The sequence below is a fragment of the Drosophila takahashii genome, chromosome 3R, assembly GCF_030179915.1.
Source record: "Drosophila takahashii strain IR98-3 E-12201 chromosome 3R, DtakHiC1v2, whole genome shotgun sequence".
Lineage (NCBI taxonomy): Eukaryota > Metazoa > Arthropoda > Insecta > Diptera > Drosophilidae > Drosophila > Drosophila takahashii.
This window is the reverse complement of record NC_091681.1, coordinates 23,481,429-23,502,197: the sequence shown is the minus strand read 5'-3', so window position 1 is coordinate 23,502,197 and position 20,769 is coordinate 23,481,429.

Sequence of the window (20,769 nt, the reverse complement as noted above, 5' to 3'; positions counted from 1 at the left end):
GCGTCGTATATCCGAGTATATCTGTGCGTGAGTGTGAGTGGGCCATGCGATTGCGATTCCTGGAAACTAACAGCGATTCACAGACAGCGGAGAACTCGCACACCATTCAGTTCAGTCGATGACGCTCCGCACCTCGGACTCCAAAGCCAAAGACAGCTAACTGGCTCTAACACTTGGCCACCGCCGGCGCGCTCTTTCTCGAAAGTGTTAAAATAATAAACCAACAACAATAATAACAAGCGTTTACAACGGGAACTATAACACTGTAATCGACAGACTATTGGGCCACAAAACAAAGATTTAATGTGCAATTTTCATAAACATTCCGCGCCAGCCCCATTGACTGTGTGCTTTAAATTATAGCCATCATCAAATCGGAGACACATTAGGCAGACCGGTGGCAAATATCTCGCCATTATCAATTATTGCACCTAATCGTCAATTATAACATTAATCGCGTTCGCGAAATACCATTGCATTCGGAGCCGACGGCAAGTGACTTTTGCAAAGTTCGGGTATTGAGTGCTTGTAACAAATGATAATATACTAAAGGCAGAGCGAGGCGATCTGGGTAAGTTGGGATTTATTCATAGAATAGGTAGATAAAATAAAATAATAAGCTTTGACAGAAATTGAAATTACAGATTGAAATAAAGCAGACAATCTGAAACATTGCTTTAGAAAAACCTATTCTTAAAATCAAAGCAAATGTACTACGATGTGACACCAACGGATTTTGGGTTCGTTTTCAAACCAACCGTCCCCAAAGCACTCGTAGATTTTTGGATACTTTTCAAACCAACCGTCTCCAAAGCACTCGTAGATTTTTGGTCAGTTTTCAAACCAACCGTCCCCGAAGCACTCGTAGATTTTTGTGACAGGTAGTCAACAAACTTTAATAAGATATTAAGGGTGTATTTATTAACAAACACCTTCCTTAGATACTGTGAGCATAAGCGGAAGAAACAAAGAGACGACCTGCCGAATTAGGTTTGACCTCCAAAGAAAGCGAAAGTTCTTAATCTAAAATGGAATATTCAGTGATACTTGATTATTTTTAGAAAATGGCTTTAAAAAAATTATTTAGTGCCGTTTTCTCGTCCGTTTGTTAAATTTAAAGTAGGGTTAACCCTAGAAATCGTATGGGAAATCAGAGTTTTAATCCTACTTTAAATTTAACAGGTGGACGAAAGAACGGCTCTTAATCAGTCAAAAATCACGGAAAACAGGATGTTTAAGAAACATATTCAGATTTCAAATAATTCCGAATTCGAATAATGACAAAAAAAAACTCACAAAAAAAAAAGAAAAAAACAGCAGCTAATATATTGTTGTCCATCAGGTGCCGTTGGTGCCGTTCTTAAGCAATTAAATTGTCTTTGTGTCAAACGATTAATTATTTCTTTCTTTCTTAAGGCCTTTTTTATCATCTTTAATAGTTTTATGAATATCCGTCCATTTAGGACGAACTCGAATCAACATTCATACTTGCTTATTTAATTCAAAGGTGCCTTGTCTTGTTGACGGTGTTGCTTTTGGACGTATAAATTGATGATTAAAACTGTAGTAAACTTATTTATATTTCTAAAACAATACTTGTTTATTAGATTTCAATGAATTTATAATGTTTTGGTGAAAAACTTTTAAGCGATGACGATTTAAGACCAACCAAAATGGCCTTTGAAAAATGTTTTTTCTTTAAGGCCTAGGACTCACTTCAATCGAAAAGCCTACGAAATGAAAATCTCCATACAAAATTTTGATCACGAAATTTGTCATTTTTGTATAGAAATTTTCGTTTCGTTGCCTTTTTGATTGAAGTGAGTACTAGGCTTAAATCAGAAAAGTTTCCATTAAATCTAAGGTTGATGGATTGAAAGATGGTTGAAAGATCTCTAGACTCTGTAACACCGACGGATTTGTTTGTTCAATTTAAAACTAAACTTCTTTAGTTCCAACAAAGATTTCCCCAAAATACAATAGCTTTTTAAAATTTTAAGAGAGTAAGTGAGAGTAATTTCTTAAAAAATTTAATGAAATTGTTAACAAAATTTGGTTTACACTTTTGCTTCAAATATCGTTTTATTTAAAAGTATTATTGCACTAAATGGCATTGGACCAGAAATGTATTCCTTACATTGTTATCCCATTTAATACAGCATTTTAATTAACATTCCAAGAAGTGAAAATTCTTCTTGCCTTTCCACGCATCCCATAAAGAACGACAATGTTATCAAAGCCGTGCTTTATGTCCTTTTTAATTCGACTCCACTGTGTTGCAGTGCGTGATACTATTTGCAGTAATCCTTCGGCAGTAGCAACAATTCGTTGTGGGGCAGAGTAGGGATGAAACAGATTACCGGTCGCCATTCGCCGTTGATGGCATCTGGGAAATTCCCACGGCTTGTCATGGACCTTCGCTCCACAAGATCACGTACGGCCATAAAAGCCCAGGCACACATAGCGGGAAACGGAATGGCGGCACTTAAGAACCGCCGCCGCTTAATCCAATTCCGCAAAATGGAGCCACGCTCACCACCCCCACTTTCCACCCCTCGGCATTGTATTCTTTATCTATCTATCAACCATTGCCAGCGATTCCACCACCTTATCGCTGTAGCTGTCTTTTTGTGTGGGTATCTGTGTCTCTAATGGCCGCACACATTGTTGCAGTTCAAGCGGATACAGATACGTTTTTATATTGCTTCGCTGTGACAGTGGGCGGGGCTTGCCGAGAAAATAATGGCGTGTAGATACTTTGGCGCTGCCAGATCCGTGCGAATTTAAAAGGTTTTTGTGCAAAATAATACTTCATTGTATACCGCGGAATGCTTTAATACAATGCTATTTCAAAATTATGGTGTAATTTTAAAGCATGAGTTTAGTAACTTGCTATTCAAAAATAAACAAATAAATAATTTTGCATAAATCGATTGGAGTATCTTCTTGTTTTTGCAGACAAATAGATTTCACCTTTTAAACTTAAAAATGTAAAGCAATTATGTGTCGGGGGGTGTCACGAAAATCTCTTCCAACCAAAAATGTACCTAAGAATATTAACGGATTTTAGTTGGAAAAGATTTCCAAAACACCCCAATTTTACAGTCAAACCTGCAAGCCAATGGAAATCCAGTTATAGGACCAACAAATAATTTATAATGATTATATAGGTTTTTTATCTTTTTGTTCCCTAAAACAGTAATGAATTTTTAGCATACATAGACTTTTCTGTGGCGCATATACATACATCGTTCTCTTAATTCAAATCAGTTCAAGTTTTGCGCCAACCTTTACACCATGATGGTTACGATGTAAGCAAAAAAAATATTTATTAATTATTTTTTCATGCACCAATGTGTGCTTCAAAAAGAGCTTTTAGTGAAGTCACAATCCCATTATGGGAAACAATTGAAAAGTTCACCTCATGGTGAATTTTTTCATTCAGTTAATCCGTATGGGCGCCACCTAGCGGTATGTGTGCAAAGCATTTGTATAAGACTCTGCACACAAAATATAAGACAGCAGAAAACAAAAGGGGCGGAGCCTAAATCCATGATGGCCGCCCGAGTTTAAGCCATGCACATATACACATAAATACAGTCTCCCAAATTTTGAGATAAATGCATCGCTGACTTAACGTTAATAACTACCCATTTGATCCATCACAAAGGAAAGTTTCTTAACTTTTTTATATCTGCAATATATGCCAAAGACAAAATAAAACAAATGATTAGATAGAATAGGAACTAAAATATTATTATTTTAAATTAAAAAGCCATTGCCAAAATAGCAATATTCGAAAATATATCCACAAATTGGTATGCAATCTGTCCGGATAAGTTTATAGTTGTAACTCCTTCTAATTAATTTAATTTAAATGCTTTAGTTTTTTAACTGCTTTTAAGAATAAATTCTTTTTGCTCTTTAACAAAATAGTTGATAACCATAGCATGATAAATTTTAATTAAAATGATTCTGTTTGAAATATTATTAATTTTAATGACATTGAAAATTAAATATTATTTACGTTTAAAGAGTCTCATCTCATGTTTAATGCGTTAGAAAGAGAGAAGTATGTCAGAAAATAAGACGTTTGAAATGCAAAAGCAGGGTCAAAACATTTTAAAAAGTAAAGTAAAGCATTTTAAAAAGCATACGTAAAAAAAATATGTAAGAAGCGTTTTACTCATTAGCATTTTAATTATCCTTTATTTCTCTTTGCAGTCTTTGCCCTTTTTTAAAAAATAAATTAAAAATTCTATCGTTCTGTATAAAACAACAATATTTTTGAAGGAATTGCTTAGAAATTAATTTTTATCTTCAAATGTCTCTTATGTCAAACCATCTTGAAACAAAAAAAAACCTTATTTGTAAAAAATTCGAGCTTTAGAAAACATTTTATGGACATCTTTCTCTATTAAATAAAAATTAAAGCTAGTTCGACTAACAGAGACTTTGATTTGGTTATAAAAGAGTGTACTGCACGGCTTAAAAAATCGGTACATCAAAAGATCAAACTAAGTCGTCAGAATAAAACAAGTTTCAGATAATAATTAGCTAGCATAAATGAAGCGATGAAATCACTTTTCGAAATGTTCTCATAAACGCTCAAATGTCCCTTTCACATCTGCACCCCTTCGTATCCATTCGAAACTCGGCAATTCTTTACGATCTAGCATTACCATTAAACGACGACCTTGGCCCAAATGCGTCCTCGTCGATCGAGCGTAACATTGCGCAATGAAAGGATGCACGACGTTGTCCTTGAAGCAAATGCATGGCCATTACGATCCGGTTTCTAAGGCCATTTGGAGGCTATGAAAAGAGTTGAGTCCTTTATGCAAAGTACCGAGTACTGAGTAGTGAGCTGTGTGCGGTGGCCTCAAGGTCAAAAGTCTTGCGTGGGTGCGATTGAGTTTCCCCTCTTGCAGGATGCAAATCAGTGCGGCTTGCGAGCTCAGCGGTGTGCAACATGTGTTGCCCGGCGGTCGCAGATCGGTTTTTGGCTACATTCGAAAGTCTCTGGATCTCCGCAGGATAGCAATCGAGAAAAGCGCTTTCCACAATTGCCGGCGGACCTCCACGTGCGGCAGTAACGGTTTGTGCTCCATCGCCCGCGAAATCTAAGCGTCGTCGTAAATCCAAATCGTCGGACTCTGCTCCCTGGCTACGTGAAATCGTAAAAGCCCGGGCTCGAAAGTGACCCTCTCCCGAAAACAATTCATATCCCCGGGCTCCTTACAATGTCGGCAGCTCCTTTTGTCTGCAAATGCCAAAGAAATGAGTAGGAATAAACGGAAATGCCAGAAAGAAGCAAATTTATTGCCAGCAGCGGACTCTGCGAAAATGTCAATTTCGTTTTTATGGCATCAAATGTTTGGGCAGCTTATGCGATTGTCTGTCACAAAGTGGATTCCAAACTTACCCCACTCAGAAGCCTTTTCGGTGGTTTGTGCCCGCTTAGATACTTTGTTTGGTAGTTGGATAGTTGGTTTTATTTTAAGGGATTTCTTAGTCAGTTTTCAATGCGGCTCCAATCTCTTTTCGAACACTTTCCTAGAAATGTAAGTGCTGCAGACCCTGCGGCCGAAGTCATTAAAAGCCAGATTTCGTCGTCTTTGTTGCACTCCACTCCCCGCGGCTGGGGCATTTAAAGTGTATCTTTTGATGGCGGATCAATGAGATTTATATAATGAGTCCCGCTTTGTACGCAGCTTTGGGCGGACTCCATAAAAGGCCGCGCTTAATGCGACTCCGCCATTTTAACTTTATCTCGGCTCCGCTCCGAAATCCACATTCACATCCACAGTCGTCACAGCCAAAACGAAACGAATCGAAACGAAATGAAAGGCACAGAAATGAAAAGAAATCTGATATCATTCGGCGTCCGTAAAGAAAATAAAGAGGGAACCCTCGTTTTTTTATGGCCAAGGGGTCGTTGAGATTGTGAAGCAGAATTTACCATTTTGGATGAAATCCAATCAAATCGAACCCATTCCCAATCCCAGTCCCATCTCCGTGGCAGGCCAGACCGAAAACGAGAGGCTGGGCCTTTGTGGTCGTACTTTTTAACAAGTTTTATGGGATGTCATGTGTCAAATGGAAATGAGAATTTATGTGTTTGTAATTGAAGGCGAGGCGCGGGCAGTCGCAGCAATCTTTCAGAGTCCACGGTCTTCCAGTCCCTTTCCCTGATCCCTCTGAGATCTCCCCGAAGCAAAACCACCATTTTGCCAGACCCCAAGCCTCGAAACACGATTCCTCGGTGAACGTCATGCTGGTGCTGTTGTTGGGTCTCCGTCCTCGCATTTACATAAATTATAGCCCCTTTGTTTGAGCGAGAGTATCTTGACTTATCATCAGCAGACGCAGACCCATCCCATCCTAAAGTTGTTGGCAGGATGAGAACGAGGCATCCGGAGCCTGTTTCATCATTATCACAGCAGGTCTCATCTGTAGGATGCTGCTTTCTATAATAGAAAAGCCGAGGGCATCGATTGCAGGTTTTTACACTCGGTCACTTTCAATCGAACATGAAATGGTATATCAAAGTGCCTTTATATGCCATATTTTTTAAAGCTTTTGAAAGGATAGTTTTTGATATATAATTACGGGTCTTTAACCATTTTTAAGATGGTACTTAAGCCGACACGACATAATATTGTTATTATTTAAAATTTTGAGATATGAAAAAATCAGAAATACCAGCAAAGAAATATCTAAAATTACCTAAATTAATCATCAATTCAAACAGCTGGTACAGAATACTCGTGTGTGCCAGTTTGTGTATCCATTGGGCCATAACAAGTGATAAATCAGAATACTCTCTTTCCCAACCCACAAACACTAGGGGCCGTTAAATGACAAAAAAAAAGTGTTTGAACGTGCTTTATGACCTAACAGTTCATGATAATAAATGCATGTGAATAGTCATTTGTTTATTTGCATAATGAGCTCGCTTCACTTACTCCTATTTCCCATTGTTGCCCCGTTCTTTCGGTTTTTGTTATGTAAATTGAGGTTCCTCGCAATGCCGACGGCTCACGCAATTTGGATTGCCACAACACGTTGCATTGATTCGGGGACTCGATGTCGTTTTTATGAAATCAGCCATCAAATTAAGTTTATGTCTCAATTAGTTTGGATCGTCAATAATATTTCGTTTCGTTTCGCGAATGGGCCACAACAGTTTGGTTACAATCCAAGCGGACTCCATAAAAGTACCAGCCCTAAGACCTACAAGCATTTTAACTACTGCCAGTGAGTAAATAACGAAGGGGCGGCTGGCAGACAGAGCTCATTTCCCGGGGAATCGGGGGGCAATGGGGATTCCTAGTGGCCGTCCGATTGTAAAAAACGGTTATAGCCAATTAAACAAAATACTAAAACTTAGCACAGAGCTCCCAGAACGGCCGGCAGTCGAATAGTGTTTGCCGCTGGCTCATCTTCGATCTCCGGCCACGGGTCGTATGAGTGATATTCGCAGGGGTGGAAGGGAAAAAAAAGGATATCGGCTTTAACCCCTTCCGCTCGATTAACTGTGACATCTTCCAAACGTCTTTGTTGCCTCTTCCGCCATTTTTAACGCTGATGAGCCGATGAAGTTGTGCATCTCTTTTATGGCCCAAGGCAAAAAAAAGCGATGACGGGGCGGAAATTACATTTTTCGGCAAGCATTAAAATGGCTCCCGGGCAGCTGATGTCAAATGCATTGCCCGGGCTTATTAGAACGGGTCTTTGATACGCAGTCAGAGCCACGAACCCCGCCAAGATGGAGAAAAACAAATTATAATAAAACCATATGGATTTAATAGCGCGCTTAAAAAAAATCAAAAATGTAATTTGCATAACAGATTTAATGGTTTGAAGCTTGGCGGAAAAAGCAGAGCGAGACGAAGTGTGGAGTGAAATAAAAAGTGTGCCGAATTGTGATAAAGTTCTCGAGGATGATGATATATGAAAGTCAAATGATTTCAAAATATTCAATTAAACGGTACATTTTTCCATTAACTTTGAAGAAATAAATGAAAACTTAGAAAAAAGCTTTTTATCTAATTTGTTAAATCTTATTACAATTTGTGTTGCAGCATTTATTTGTGTTAGGTCTTTTCATTCAAATTAAATAATGTTTAAGGGAAAACCCACAAACAAAAGACTTTTAAAATAAACCCAAAAAACCGAGATTTTATAAAATGTTGTCAGGCAGCGTGCTCCAGATGACCCAGATCAGCCGTATCTTCTCAGAATTTTTATTTTCAATGCCGGCGAGCTTGGGTTTTTACCAATTTCGGTTGCGATGCGCTTCAATTGAAGCACAAAAATTCAATTTTTCATTAGTTAAATTGGAAATTAGTTGGCAGGCCGCGGAGACCAAGCCCAAGTCCATGCCAAGGATCCCATGTGTGCGAGTCCCCGCCCTCGGAAATAAATGCGACTGGCAGGCGAGGAGAATGAGTGCCAAGCCCTGTGGCCAGCAACTGCGGAGGCCATAAATTGCGCCTGTCACTGTCTTAATGTCCCGAAACTCCACAATCAGCAGCGCCCAATGCCAGAGTCCTGGGCCCTGAGTCCTGAGCCCTCGGCTCTGAGCAAAGTCCACTGGTCGCACCCATTCCCTTGTCCTTCTGGGTGTCCTGCGGCCGGCAGCGAAACTAAAGGAAAAACAACGATAATTTATAAGTCGTAAATGCTCGCCCGCCTCCCTGGAAATGCGAAAATGCCGAAATGGTGCACAATTTCCTAAATGTATCGCCCCAGTCCGATTAGCAGCCGTCTTTTGTCAGCGAGGACACGACACAGTAGCCAGAAACTCGGGGCTGCGAACCCCAGAGTCACCATTAAAACCCAGGCAAAGCCAAACCATCGGAAAATGTCCGTTCAAGATGGCCGACTGCCTTCTGGGGGAGTTTTCTCTGCCCGCCCGAAAATATCAAATTATTGGCAAGGACGAAGTCGAACTGCCATTTCGGCAAATTGCTAAATATTTTCAAGCTCACTGAATCGAATTGCAAATTATTGGCTCATAATTCGAATTCCACTAAACCCAAATGAGTCGTCGAAATCGCTTTTGAACTTTTGTCTGGCCTGTCAAAAAATTATCAAAAAGTCTTAGTTGTTTCTTATCGCTTATGTCACCAAGTACAAAATTTGAATATTTTGGCTTATCAATTGAAAAATGACTTTTTCCTAATTTCTTGAAACGTGAAATTCTTTGAATTAACAGAATTCTTAGAACATCATCCTGATTTAATTCTTTTTAGATTGAATTATTTAATTGTACTTCCACCTAATTTTTTATATTTTTACCTAAACAAATTAAAGAAGAAACCTATTATAATAATCTAATCGCCAAAATTCTGAGTACATATTAGTGAAATGAGTAATACCTGTTGGAAAAACTGCAGGATTATAATATCTGAATACTTTATTCTGCCATTTCAAATATTAAGTCTGAAAACGTTATAAATAATGTGATTTACGAACTATTTCCATTAAAAAATCCCGCACATCCTCGGATTAGTTGAGATTTTGTTTAATGGTCGTCTTGGCTTAATTTACCTTTGGTTTTGGTTATTGCACCTGAGGCTGAGTTTTAGTACCTAGAAAGGTGTTCGCTTTTATCGATTAGATGTGTATGTCAGGTGCTGGGCTCTATCCCCTTCGGGGTGTCTTCTCCGGTTTTTCCCCATTTCCATTCCCCATGGAAGCCAGCCACGTCCACCGAATTCGAATTTTCAATTTTCTACGCCTATGACGAGGGGGAAAAAGGGGCAAGGGGGGTCCTGGGAGGCAGGAGGAAATCACGAGAGCGAGAGAGAGAGAAAGAGAGGAGCAAAGCGACCGAAAACCAAGAGATTTCCACTCGCAGAGCGGCGCAAAGTGGTGATTTCGTGATATTTGCCTCACTCTCGCACACACACACACCAGCCCAAAGCACACACACACCAGCAGGGCCGAGTATCTGTGTGCTTGTGTGTGTGTATACCTCTTTAAGGCTGTTGTTCTGGTTTTGGCGCTTGGCGTTTTTTACGGTGCGCCGCCCGAGTATTTACCACTTTACAATGGCGTTTTAGTACCCGCGAGTCGTCATTGTCGTCGTCATCATCGCCGCATAAAGTCGAAATTAAAACCGCGGAGTCTCAGCCATAAAGCACTAGCACCGACTTAATCCCAACCCCGATTCGGGTTAATCTGGCCAAATCGCCGTTCAGCCATTGCCCATTTATTAATACATTTCGCGATCGAGAATCAAATCAAAGTTTAAATCACAGAACCAATTTAAATTGATACCGTGAAATCAGTTCGGATGTTACCAAACATTCATCGAGTGGAGTTATAAAATTTGACTAGAAATTAATAAGTTTCGATAGTGCAAAACATGAAGAAACTCCGCTGGCAATTCGTGGAAAATCTTTATTCTGAAGAGGGAAGAATCTAAGGTGTAAATCAAGGCGATTTCAAACTAAAAACCATTTTGTGATTCATTTGAAGTGATTTAAACGACGGTAAGCGAGATTTTTGCATTGAAAATGCCCAACAAAATAAATATTTTACTTTAACAATAATCTAATAATGTTAGCCAGTGGATTTTTTATAGGTATAGGGAGTTATTTACTAATTTTGAATAATTCGCAATTTTTTTTTATCTATTTTCATCTCACATTTTACTGAAAACAAAGCAAAATAGTAAATACTTTTCCTAATTTTTTTTATAATAATAATTATTACACGTGCTAAGTTGTTGAGTAGCTAAGCTTTGTCTTTACGTTACAAACTCGTAAACTTAAAGCAAAGTGATTCCATCATTTGGTCGGCTTATCTAAATTTGGAAGACTTTGATTTAAAAGCCAGGCAAAAAATTTAAACAAAATGAAGTCACCAAAACAAGGTAATAAATTCTCTAAAATAAAAACAGACCTGATTTAAGGCCTTGCATTTTCAATTAAAGTTTATTTAACTTGTAATTCAATAAAATGGTAACACTTTCAGAAATTCCCCACTTCATTAGACAATTTGGGCCAGAAATGTTAATTCCAAATGACTTTCCGTTGGCTGAACGTTCCGCTCGGCGGCGCAGCAATGAAAGCCATAATGCTATTATTTTGATTGCCTGACATTTGATCGATTCGGAGACCACATGCCACTGGGCCAGAATCTAATTAGGCGGACTAAAGCGTTTAGCTAATTGCAGGCGGCCAATTGGCCGACGCGGGTGCTCGCTCATTTACGACTATCCCAATAAAAATAATGCATAATAATGGCAATAAAACAATAAAGTTATGGAACGCTCCGCATTCAGATAGATAGAGGGATATAGCCGCCGGACGAGCGGGCAAAATGAGCACATACGATGGCCATAAATATTTACAGCCAAGCAAACACTTGCTCAAATTAAGTACTCGTTAAATTGGAATTGGATGGCGGACCAGGACCACCGACCAACAACGAGTGACCAGCAAATTGATAAAAAGATAAATTGAATCATAAAGATGGTCGCTTCCCCAGCAGCGATCCACATTTCACTGTCTGATTTTGGGGCATTTGGAATTTTTTAATTGTCATGGAAAGTAATGCAAACAGATTCGCAGTTGCGTCCCCATCGGCGGATGGGGTATGGGTATTTCTAATCCCAAACTTTGTTTGCTCAGCCGGATGAGGCGGGCAGTGCTGCCATTTTGTCCTTTTTCCGGACAGATCTGTCCTTTTTTTAACGGCTTTATCCGGAAAAAATTTCAAACATCCCCTATCCGGAAATCTGTCCTTTTTTCAAAAATAAGGTTTTGAGTGTTATTTTTGCTAGTCGAAAGTGTATAAACCTGTTTTTATATGCTAAAATGCCTTTCTAACCATCATTTTTATAGTTCGGCTCTTAAAAAATAATTTTTTTTACAAATTATTAAAGAGACGTAAAGCAGTCGATGGATTTTCTTTATGGTACGATTTTTTCTGTAGCAAAAAAAAAGAGGAAAACACTTTAAAAATTTCTCAATTTTTACGCTCTGCTTTTTTGTCAGAAAAAAATTTCAACGACTCTTATTCGGGTTTGACGCAGATTAAATTTTTTTGTATTACCAATATAGTTACTAGAAATGCTTTTATTATTTTAATAATTTTAGATTATTACGTATACGCACAAAAATTTACCATGGTAAAATGATCAAACAAAGAAGGTTGTCAGTCGGGAGCAGTAGATCATTACATAATTGAATTTTATTTAAAATCCATTTATACTAAGTAAATATATAACCCATTGGTAAAAACAGAAAAATGGAGGCGCATTTACTTTTGTCCTTTTTTTTGTCCTTTTTTTAAATTTTTTGTCCTTTTTTTCCCTGTTTTTTGTGGCTTATCTGTCCTGTTTTTCAAGCTAAGCGATGGCAGCACTGGAGGCGGGAGTGGGAATCTGGATGGGTTTTACTGCCCGGCAACATGAGCCACAGCCGCAATGCGCAGATCCCGTAGCTAAAACCAAAATCCATTACACACAGAAAATATTTCACAGAAAATCGAATATCTAAAATAGTGAGAAATTGTTTAATTGAATTCTAAACTATTTTAGAAGGTCTTATAAAGGTTTCTCTTATACTATATAAACTTAAGGAGTATATATAGAAACACAAAGAAAATATTATATTATCTTATATTTTTTTAAAAAGACGAAGTTCTCAAAAGGGTCTTAATAAAGTAGAAACCCGTAAACGCATTCTAAAGATTCTACGGGTACCCTATAAACAGATTTAAAACATAACAAAGAATTTTATCTCAAAAAAGATATTTTTCTGTGTGCAGGCCTTTTGTATGATTAACTTTCGGATTTTGTAAAATTAAAATGGCCCTCTGCTGTGGCCCTGTTTTTGGGGGTTGGGCTGCCTTGCAAATGGCGCTGCACCCCCAACTTTTTGGGGGTGGCAAACGAATTAAGCTCGTAAAAGCCCACACAAGCGGAATGGGCTCCGGGTATTTGGGTTTCGCTTGGGGATTTCGGGTGTTTTTTTGGGGGTGATGCTTCTGCTCCGAGTTTGGGTCTGCGTTCGGCTTCTGCTTCCGCTTCCGTGGCTCGTAAACGGGAGAAGGGGCGAAAACCATTAAAATCGCAACCCTCGAGCATTGGAAGGGAATCTGCATTAGCATTCTACCGAAATAAAGTTGCCTCCGGGTCCCAAAAGTTACACCATCTTGTAATATGTGCGGGGCTCTAATGTGATACACACACGTGCTTGTGTTGACAAAAATACATACAATATCCATCCTAAATCCTAAGCTGAGGAACTGTTTGGGGTTGTGTTTGCATTCCTAGTGGGCCTGAGTGACATGTTTTTCTCATTAAGAATGGGCAAACAGAAGCGATGGAAATTTAAAAACACCATTGCATTATTTTAGGTTGAATTATAAGTAAATTCAGAGTTAAGATTACATTTCTTCCAAAACATACACTCTGAATAACATTATCGTATACTAGGATTTATAAAAATTTTTTATTTAATTAACTAGAAAGGATTTTATTGTGGAAAGTACAGTTTAGGCAAAACATTTTTTTAATCGCTTAAAAAGTAAGAAGCTAAATAGTAAAAATATAATTCTAGTGGTCAATAAGAAATGTTGAAATGTAATAGAAAATGCATTATGTGAAAGCTTTTAACGGTATTGCTGAACTTTGCAGAAGCAGCACATTAATGTCAAAGAAATATATTAGTTGTGACTTAAAAGAGGTAAAACCACCTGAAGCAACTTCCTTTTTCTTGAAGTAAAGCCAATTGGGTGAAGAATACCCCCGAGCATAATGCTTTAGGGCAAATGTCTTTTGCAATAATGAGAGTTTCCCAGGAATCTTAAGTCAGAAACCGTAATGCCACAGAGCATCGCAAAGGCTTTCGAACGAGACAATACCATAGATATATCCCGGGCATTTAACGTGCTGAAAGACTTTGCTGATTAGAAATTCTTTTAGTTTTTCCCATTCTTCTTTTGTCCGGGGAATGACAGAGGGAATGGAAGACGGACAAAGGAGAGGAGACAAAGCGAGAGAGCAATAAAATGGCTGCGAATGAGAATGGAAGGCAGAGGCAGAGCAGACGAGGGGTGGTTTTATTTTATTTTATTTTAGAGATACAGATACACAACAGCAAAAAAGATACACATGGCAGGCGCACCAGCAGATACAGATACGAATACGGCCACAGAAACAGAGACACAGATACACACGACGCACGGGTGTGCGTGTGTGCGACAGAGACGGCTTGTGGGCATGCGCACGGGTGCGAGTGAGAGGACAGAATGCGGTGGGGAGTGGAGGGGGTCCAACGGAAAACACATTTTCCAGCCTCGTCGACTTTTTACATCGCATTTTATGGCATTTGGTCATAAACTTCTTGTTAGTGTAGAGCGGATCGCAGCGCGCGGAGCAATCGAAACAGCGCCACGAAAACAACAAATCAATAGGCGAACGGCCAAGTTATTAAGCTCCCCTCGCAATTACCAATCAAGGCCCCCTTTCTCAAAGTGCTATTTAACCGTCTAAAGGTGCGCGAGTGAAAATGAAGCTGCAATTTCGAGACACAAAACTCGACAAACCTCCGGCGCTTTCCATTCCGCTAAACTGACCACAAACCACGAATATATTTCTGTCAGATAAACTCACGTAAGTGCCCAGAACTCCAGTCCCTCACAAAGCAAATCGCCAGACGAGGTGAGAGGTGTGCCCAATTTGAATAACTATTGCAACTGCTGCAAGGCCACCCAGAAAAAGGTGTCAAATCCTCAAGGTTGCTCACGACATTCATTAAAAATAGGTGCAACTATGTTTTATGGCCGTGGCCATTTGTGTGTGAAATGCTCAAAAAATGTTCTTAAAATTTTAATGAAAATCAAAAAGTTAAAAAGGATTGGTTTATATTTATTCCCTTGAGCAGAAGTATGAAGGGAAACGATTTCGAACCTCTTAAGTAAATTTATTCTTGATCAGCATTTGTAAGCGTTTACTGCGATTGTTTTATGACCTTTTGTGTCTTCGATCCCCTTGAAAAATTTAAAAGAAATTAATTTTAAGTCCAAAAAGCATACCAATAAATGAAAAATTAGTCTATTAAACGATATGAAGTTATAAATCCATTCAGTTTAAGGGAAAACATTATTTTAATATTTACTTCATGGATTTTTTGTATTTATAATGAAGTATGTTCCTATTTTATATTTTTCTTCAATATTTTTGTGTTTTTTTGTGGGAAGTGCCTGTTTTATACATGTGTCTTACCCAATTCGATTAGAAATTTCAATTTAATGAACACATTATTCAGAGCGAGTAATTAAATGCCCACACGCAGGGGGTTATTTCCGCAATACATTTCGGTTAATCCCAATGTCAAAGACTTAACCTTAATCGAGAGTTCTAATCATAAATCACGTCCCGTTTAGATGATGTACATGAGCTTCTTTGACTGATAATAAATACATAAAACATTATGTCTGGCTGATAGGCTATTCTTTATTGTCTGGCAACAGTTTTGAAATCCATGGAACTCTTCAATGGATTTCATAAACATACCGACATAATTGAAGCGTGTGATTGCGTCAATCATTTTATGACAGGGCCTCTCAGCCTTTCTCAATCAAATTCCCAAATCGGTAAATGGCTAAAAATACAATCCGAAAATAGCACCCACACATCGCTGCCGTGCACACTTCATTACCGATCAGGTGTTAAGTGCATTCCGAGCCGCCAAGACCAGGACTCCTGCCTTTCTGCCGTTTGGCCGTTTTATGGAGGAATCTCCTCAATTGAGCGCCATCGTTGATGGCGCACTTAATAGCACAACCGCTCAATGAATGCCGCTCCGTTTGTGTGGATTTATGGGAGGTACTAAAGTCATTAGCGCCAGTCACAGTCGTCAGCCATCGGCCATCAAACTGCGAACGGCCATCGAAGAAGTTGCGTGCGGTTTTGGCGTTCTACATGCGGCACCTCATCTCATACCCTCTCACCTTTGTGGGAACGTAATTGCGGTCATAATTTCATAAATATCCCTTAATCGCGCCAAGGTGGCTGGGCCTTTACGGTTCGGCTAGCTAGCTGGCCATAAAATGCCGAGTTGATTAAAACGCAGTGAAAAAACGGGTTTAAAATTTGGGTCCTGCCCCCGACATGCGTACTATAAAATAGTATACAACTCGCTAAGCGGCGCGTCGGCCATAACGACCAATCTCTCACGCGAACGGCGGCGGCCATGATGGTCCGCCTTGAGCCGGGACTTTTTACCTTCGGGGGTGTGTGCACCGCTCAGCCATTGGGCTGGGCCAAGTGAGAAACCGAGAGAGAGAGAGAGAAGGAGAGAGGGATACCAGTGAAGCAATAGAAAGAGTGACAGAGAGGAAAGATGCTGAGCTGCGAGTAAGACCACTGAAAAAAACGATGGTCAGCTTATTCTTAAATCCCATTTTATTGATAGTGAAAATAATCTACATTAATATACTTTTTTTTATAATTATATTGATATACATTTAATGGATATTATTGGTTAATTGGTTATTGGTTCTTCTTCTTATTTATTTCACTTTTTTTAAGACCCCTACTTATTTTGTTAACTAGATTTTATAATATTCAAAAAAAAAATAAACAATTGTATCCTTTTATCATTTGCATTAGCCATTTAAAAATTTTCACCCACACCACGTTGCGTATACGTGATGTGGTCTTATACACGTCAGTGAACTTAATGATAATACAATAAATCCAAAACGTGCCAAAAATTTAATCTTTGTCGGATGTTTTAGCTTGTAACTAGGTTAACCGGTCGCTTTTTTATAGTCCACCAATTAAAACTTATTAGTGTGATTTTTGTCAATCCATGGACTTTCAACACATTTTAAAAATATTGTTTCCTTTTATACTAAGACTTAAATAAACGTATAACTATTTTTAAAGTGTACCTTTAACCGGTTTTGGTAGGCAGTTTTTCTCTCGGAGCGTGCGTATAAGACGCGTTTTCTTATAATCCGAGTTTTCTGAAACTCTCCTCTCGCAAATGTTTGTTGGGTTGAAAAGGCAGTTAATGCGCTGGTAGTTCGTCACTTCCCCGCTAGGGGAGCTGTGTGCGTGTTATGGGTTTGTGAACTGGGAGCTATCCTCTTTAGTGCGCCGAATCGACAACAGAGACCGCTGCGTTTCATAAAACAGGATAAAAGGCTTAATTATATTAACCCCATATTCTTTAAAATTAATATTGCTTTAGAGCTAAACCAATTTTTTTTTTATTTTTTCATTTAATTTAATAATTAAATACATTAATGTATGCGATTACATGGCTAAAGTTCTCGTATAAATCAATATTAAATTGTGTCTAAGCATTTCATCATTTTAAACTCGGGATCATAAGTTCAACCGACAAATAAGTAATCAGTGTCATTTTAAATATATTTCAATTTAAATACAAAGTCAAAATATATGGCTGAGCCAATTACAAGGCTAAAGTTTTCGAATAAATCAAGATTAGGCAACCAAAGCGAGGCTCCATTCGAAATCTGAAGTCAAGAATTCCAGATAATCCAGTGACCCTTGAAATAGGAACACATAAATATAAACTATTTAGCCTCTGGTTGACCATTAATTTTTCAATTTTGCTGATATTGAATCTAGCGTGTGTGTTCTTTTCGGAAATTCCTAGTTCCTTCGAAACCAAGTAGTATATTAATATAGGAGGTAAAATGGAGGACAGATGGAAGGCAGAATCTGACTGCCGGGGGTGGAGTCATCGTCGCTTGACGACAACAGCCGCCCCATCCCCCGAATTGCCAGTTGTCGGGTTTTATCTCTGGACAATTTCGAGTGCAATTGTTCGAGAGTTGCCTCGTTGGTCCCCGCGGGACGTGTTGTCCCATTGAAATGCCTTTGAAATCGTGTTTCTGCGGAGGAAGGAAGCCGGAGTCACCCAAGCATGTAGCTACAAGACTGAGAATGGGAATGGGAGTTGGAATGGGAATGGGAACGAGCATGAAAAGGGAAACTGCCAGTGCACGTACAGATGAAATTCGTCTTCCAAGAAGTTCTTGGGCATAGCAACGTGGCAACTGTGGCCTCCTGCGATCGCGAATATATTTCCATATCCATTCGCTTTCGCATTTCCATTTGCCGCCAACTAAATTCCCAGGGAAAACGCGGCCAGCACAAGTTTCTCGATTCCGTGGAAGTGACAGAATCGCCAGCATTTGCTCCACATTTGTCTGCCTCGGCCCGAAAGCGACTTCCGCCGGGAATACGGCCCCATATGGCATAGCCGACGACCCTGAGCAGCTCTTACATATTATTATTATCGACACTTATTTGTGCGCCATCAGATGCTCTCCACTCCCGTTACTGTCCCAAATTAAATTGGCTTTTTTCCACCGACAGATGGGTTCTGAAAATGCTTGGAACTGCGCACATATGAATATTTATAGAGCCGTGCATGTGTGGCATACACCTTTGCTAAAGTTTGTCGCTCGCTATTTAAATGCCAAAATACATACATAGAATTTCATTCTAAAGAGAAATACTCATTTATATTAGATATTTTATTTTTGAATTGTTTTTACAGACACTTGAGAAACTAACGACAAAGTTCACCATTTTATTTTATTGCATCGTCAAATTCATAGCCCTAATTTTGCCTCATTAAATTTATTTAAAGTCCCAATGGTTAAGTGGTTATTCACTTTTGTAGTCAAATTAATTGCACTTAACTTAAATATATGACCAATAATAATGGAATATAGCTTTTTTTATTTGATTAATAAATTTAAGGTGGATATGCATTATATTTAATTAAATATTAAAATACATATTAAATTGATGGAATAAAATAAATTCTAAATTCGCCACTGACAAAGTTCCAAATTCTTTTGGAGCAGAAAACTTTTAACCATTATCTTCCGTCTGGCTCATACATATATGAACCCTCGTAGAACCCAAACCGTCGTGCACGTGAGATTAGTTGGGAGCCAATTTATTTTATGTCCCCCGGCACAAACATAATCATGTCTAATTTTGTTTACTTTCAAAAATGTGCGTGCGTGAGTCTTTCCATGTCACTCGGATACATACAAACATCCACATCCATTGCTGAGTTTTCGAGGGGGCTGTTTTCAGAGTTTGAGTTTTGGGTCCATTCACAGGAACGGGGACTTTTCCCGGCCGGAGATTTCCTGCAGCGCAGCAGCGACAATGTTCATTAACTAAATTTAGAGTGCGGCGGCTGGGGAAATTACACATTTACGCAGAGGAAAAGTTACGCAATCGAAGCAGCTAAATCAGGATGGTGGATGGTGCGGCAGTCCTTGGGCCATTTCGCACTTGAATCCCATTTCGAGGAACTCCACCTCCCCCTTTTTTCCGGCAGGACGAAAACCCTTGGCGAATGGGGTGTGTCCGTGTGGTCGGGAGATGCGTGAGTCTTGTTTTAAAATTGCGTGTTTGCTGGGGGAATCGGAATTGAAATCGGGTTGGTGGACGTGGGTGTGGGAATGGGAATGGGTTTGCGTGCCAAAGTGATTACGTAAAAGGGAACGGGGCAAAAAGGGTTCCGAAATTGTATTTCATTTTCGGGAAATCGCAACTGGAATGCGAATAATTTGAAACAAAAGTTGTCAGGGCAGTCACAAAATGGCGGCAATTAAAATGTTTAATGAAATTTTGCTAAAGCGCCGTTTTGCAGCGAGGAATTTGCCGAAGACTCAGGCCTTTCAGATATTTTAATTATCTCGGCGTTTGTTTAATGGCCTCTCTAACCCCCGACAGCTGTCGCTGGTTTGGGGGAAAAAGGGTGAGCCGGAAAAGCGAATGAAAAGCGCGGCGAAAGAGCCATCTCATCCATATGCATGTTGGCTAAAAGGAGTTGGAAGCGAATATGCGGTTTCCAAGCCATCGCCATCGCCATTGCAGTTGGGATCGTGAAATCGGATTGCGTGTAGCCCATAAATCTGTGATTTTAATGCGCGTTATTAAATTGCAAACAGCCGCAGTCGGAATCGGATTCGAATTCAGAATCTTGAATCTGGAATCGCTGGCTCAGAGTCACTCGGCAGTGGCAGGCCAATAAAATGCAATTAATATGTTCCGCCAACCTGCAACAAAGTGCAGCTCTTGAAGCTTGCACAAACTGCTCCACGAGGATGGGGATATGATGATGATGAGGATGGGCAACTGCAATCCGCCGATCGTGTCATCTTCGGTTCCATTTTGCGCGCATTTCGATTAAGTCTGCGCCGGGAATTTGCATTGTAAATTCAGCCTGGGATCCAGCGATATTATGGCCGATATCGGCCACTCCCCCAGTCATTAAGGGGGGAATTGAGGGGCTTGGAGAACCGAGAAACCGAGGAACCTCCGACCGGGTTCGTTATCGGGCGGCGCAAACAAGTCACGTCGCCTAATTTATGCGACGGCAACAGCGACGGCCAAAGCTAAAATATTCGAAAAACGTGTCTTTCGATTTTTAATGGCCGCGCATAAATTTCAACATTAAGACTCGTAATAACTTCATTACACGAACTATAATTCTGTTTCTTTTTTTGGGCTTTGTTCGCTTTTCGCTCGCCGGCGGCACTCAAAATGTCAAGTTTTACTTTGCCGTTGGCTAAAAACAATATTGAAATCAAGGCTCATCTGCATTTCGCATACATTTCAATGGGGTATGTGAAAGGAAAATCTCAATTTCAAGTCAGTCAGCCACCCACGGAAATGATGTATGGTCCATATATTTCTATGGGATCAGGGGATTTGTATATGGGAAAAAATAATAA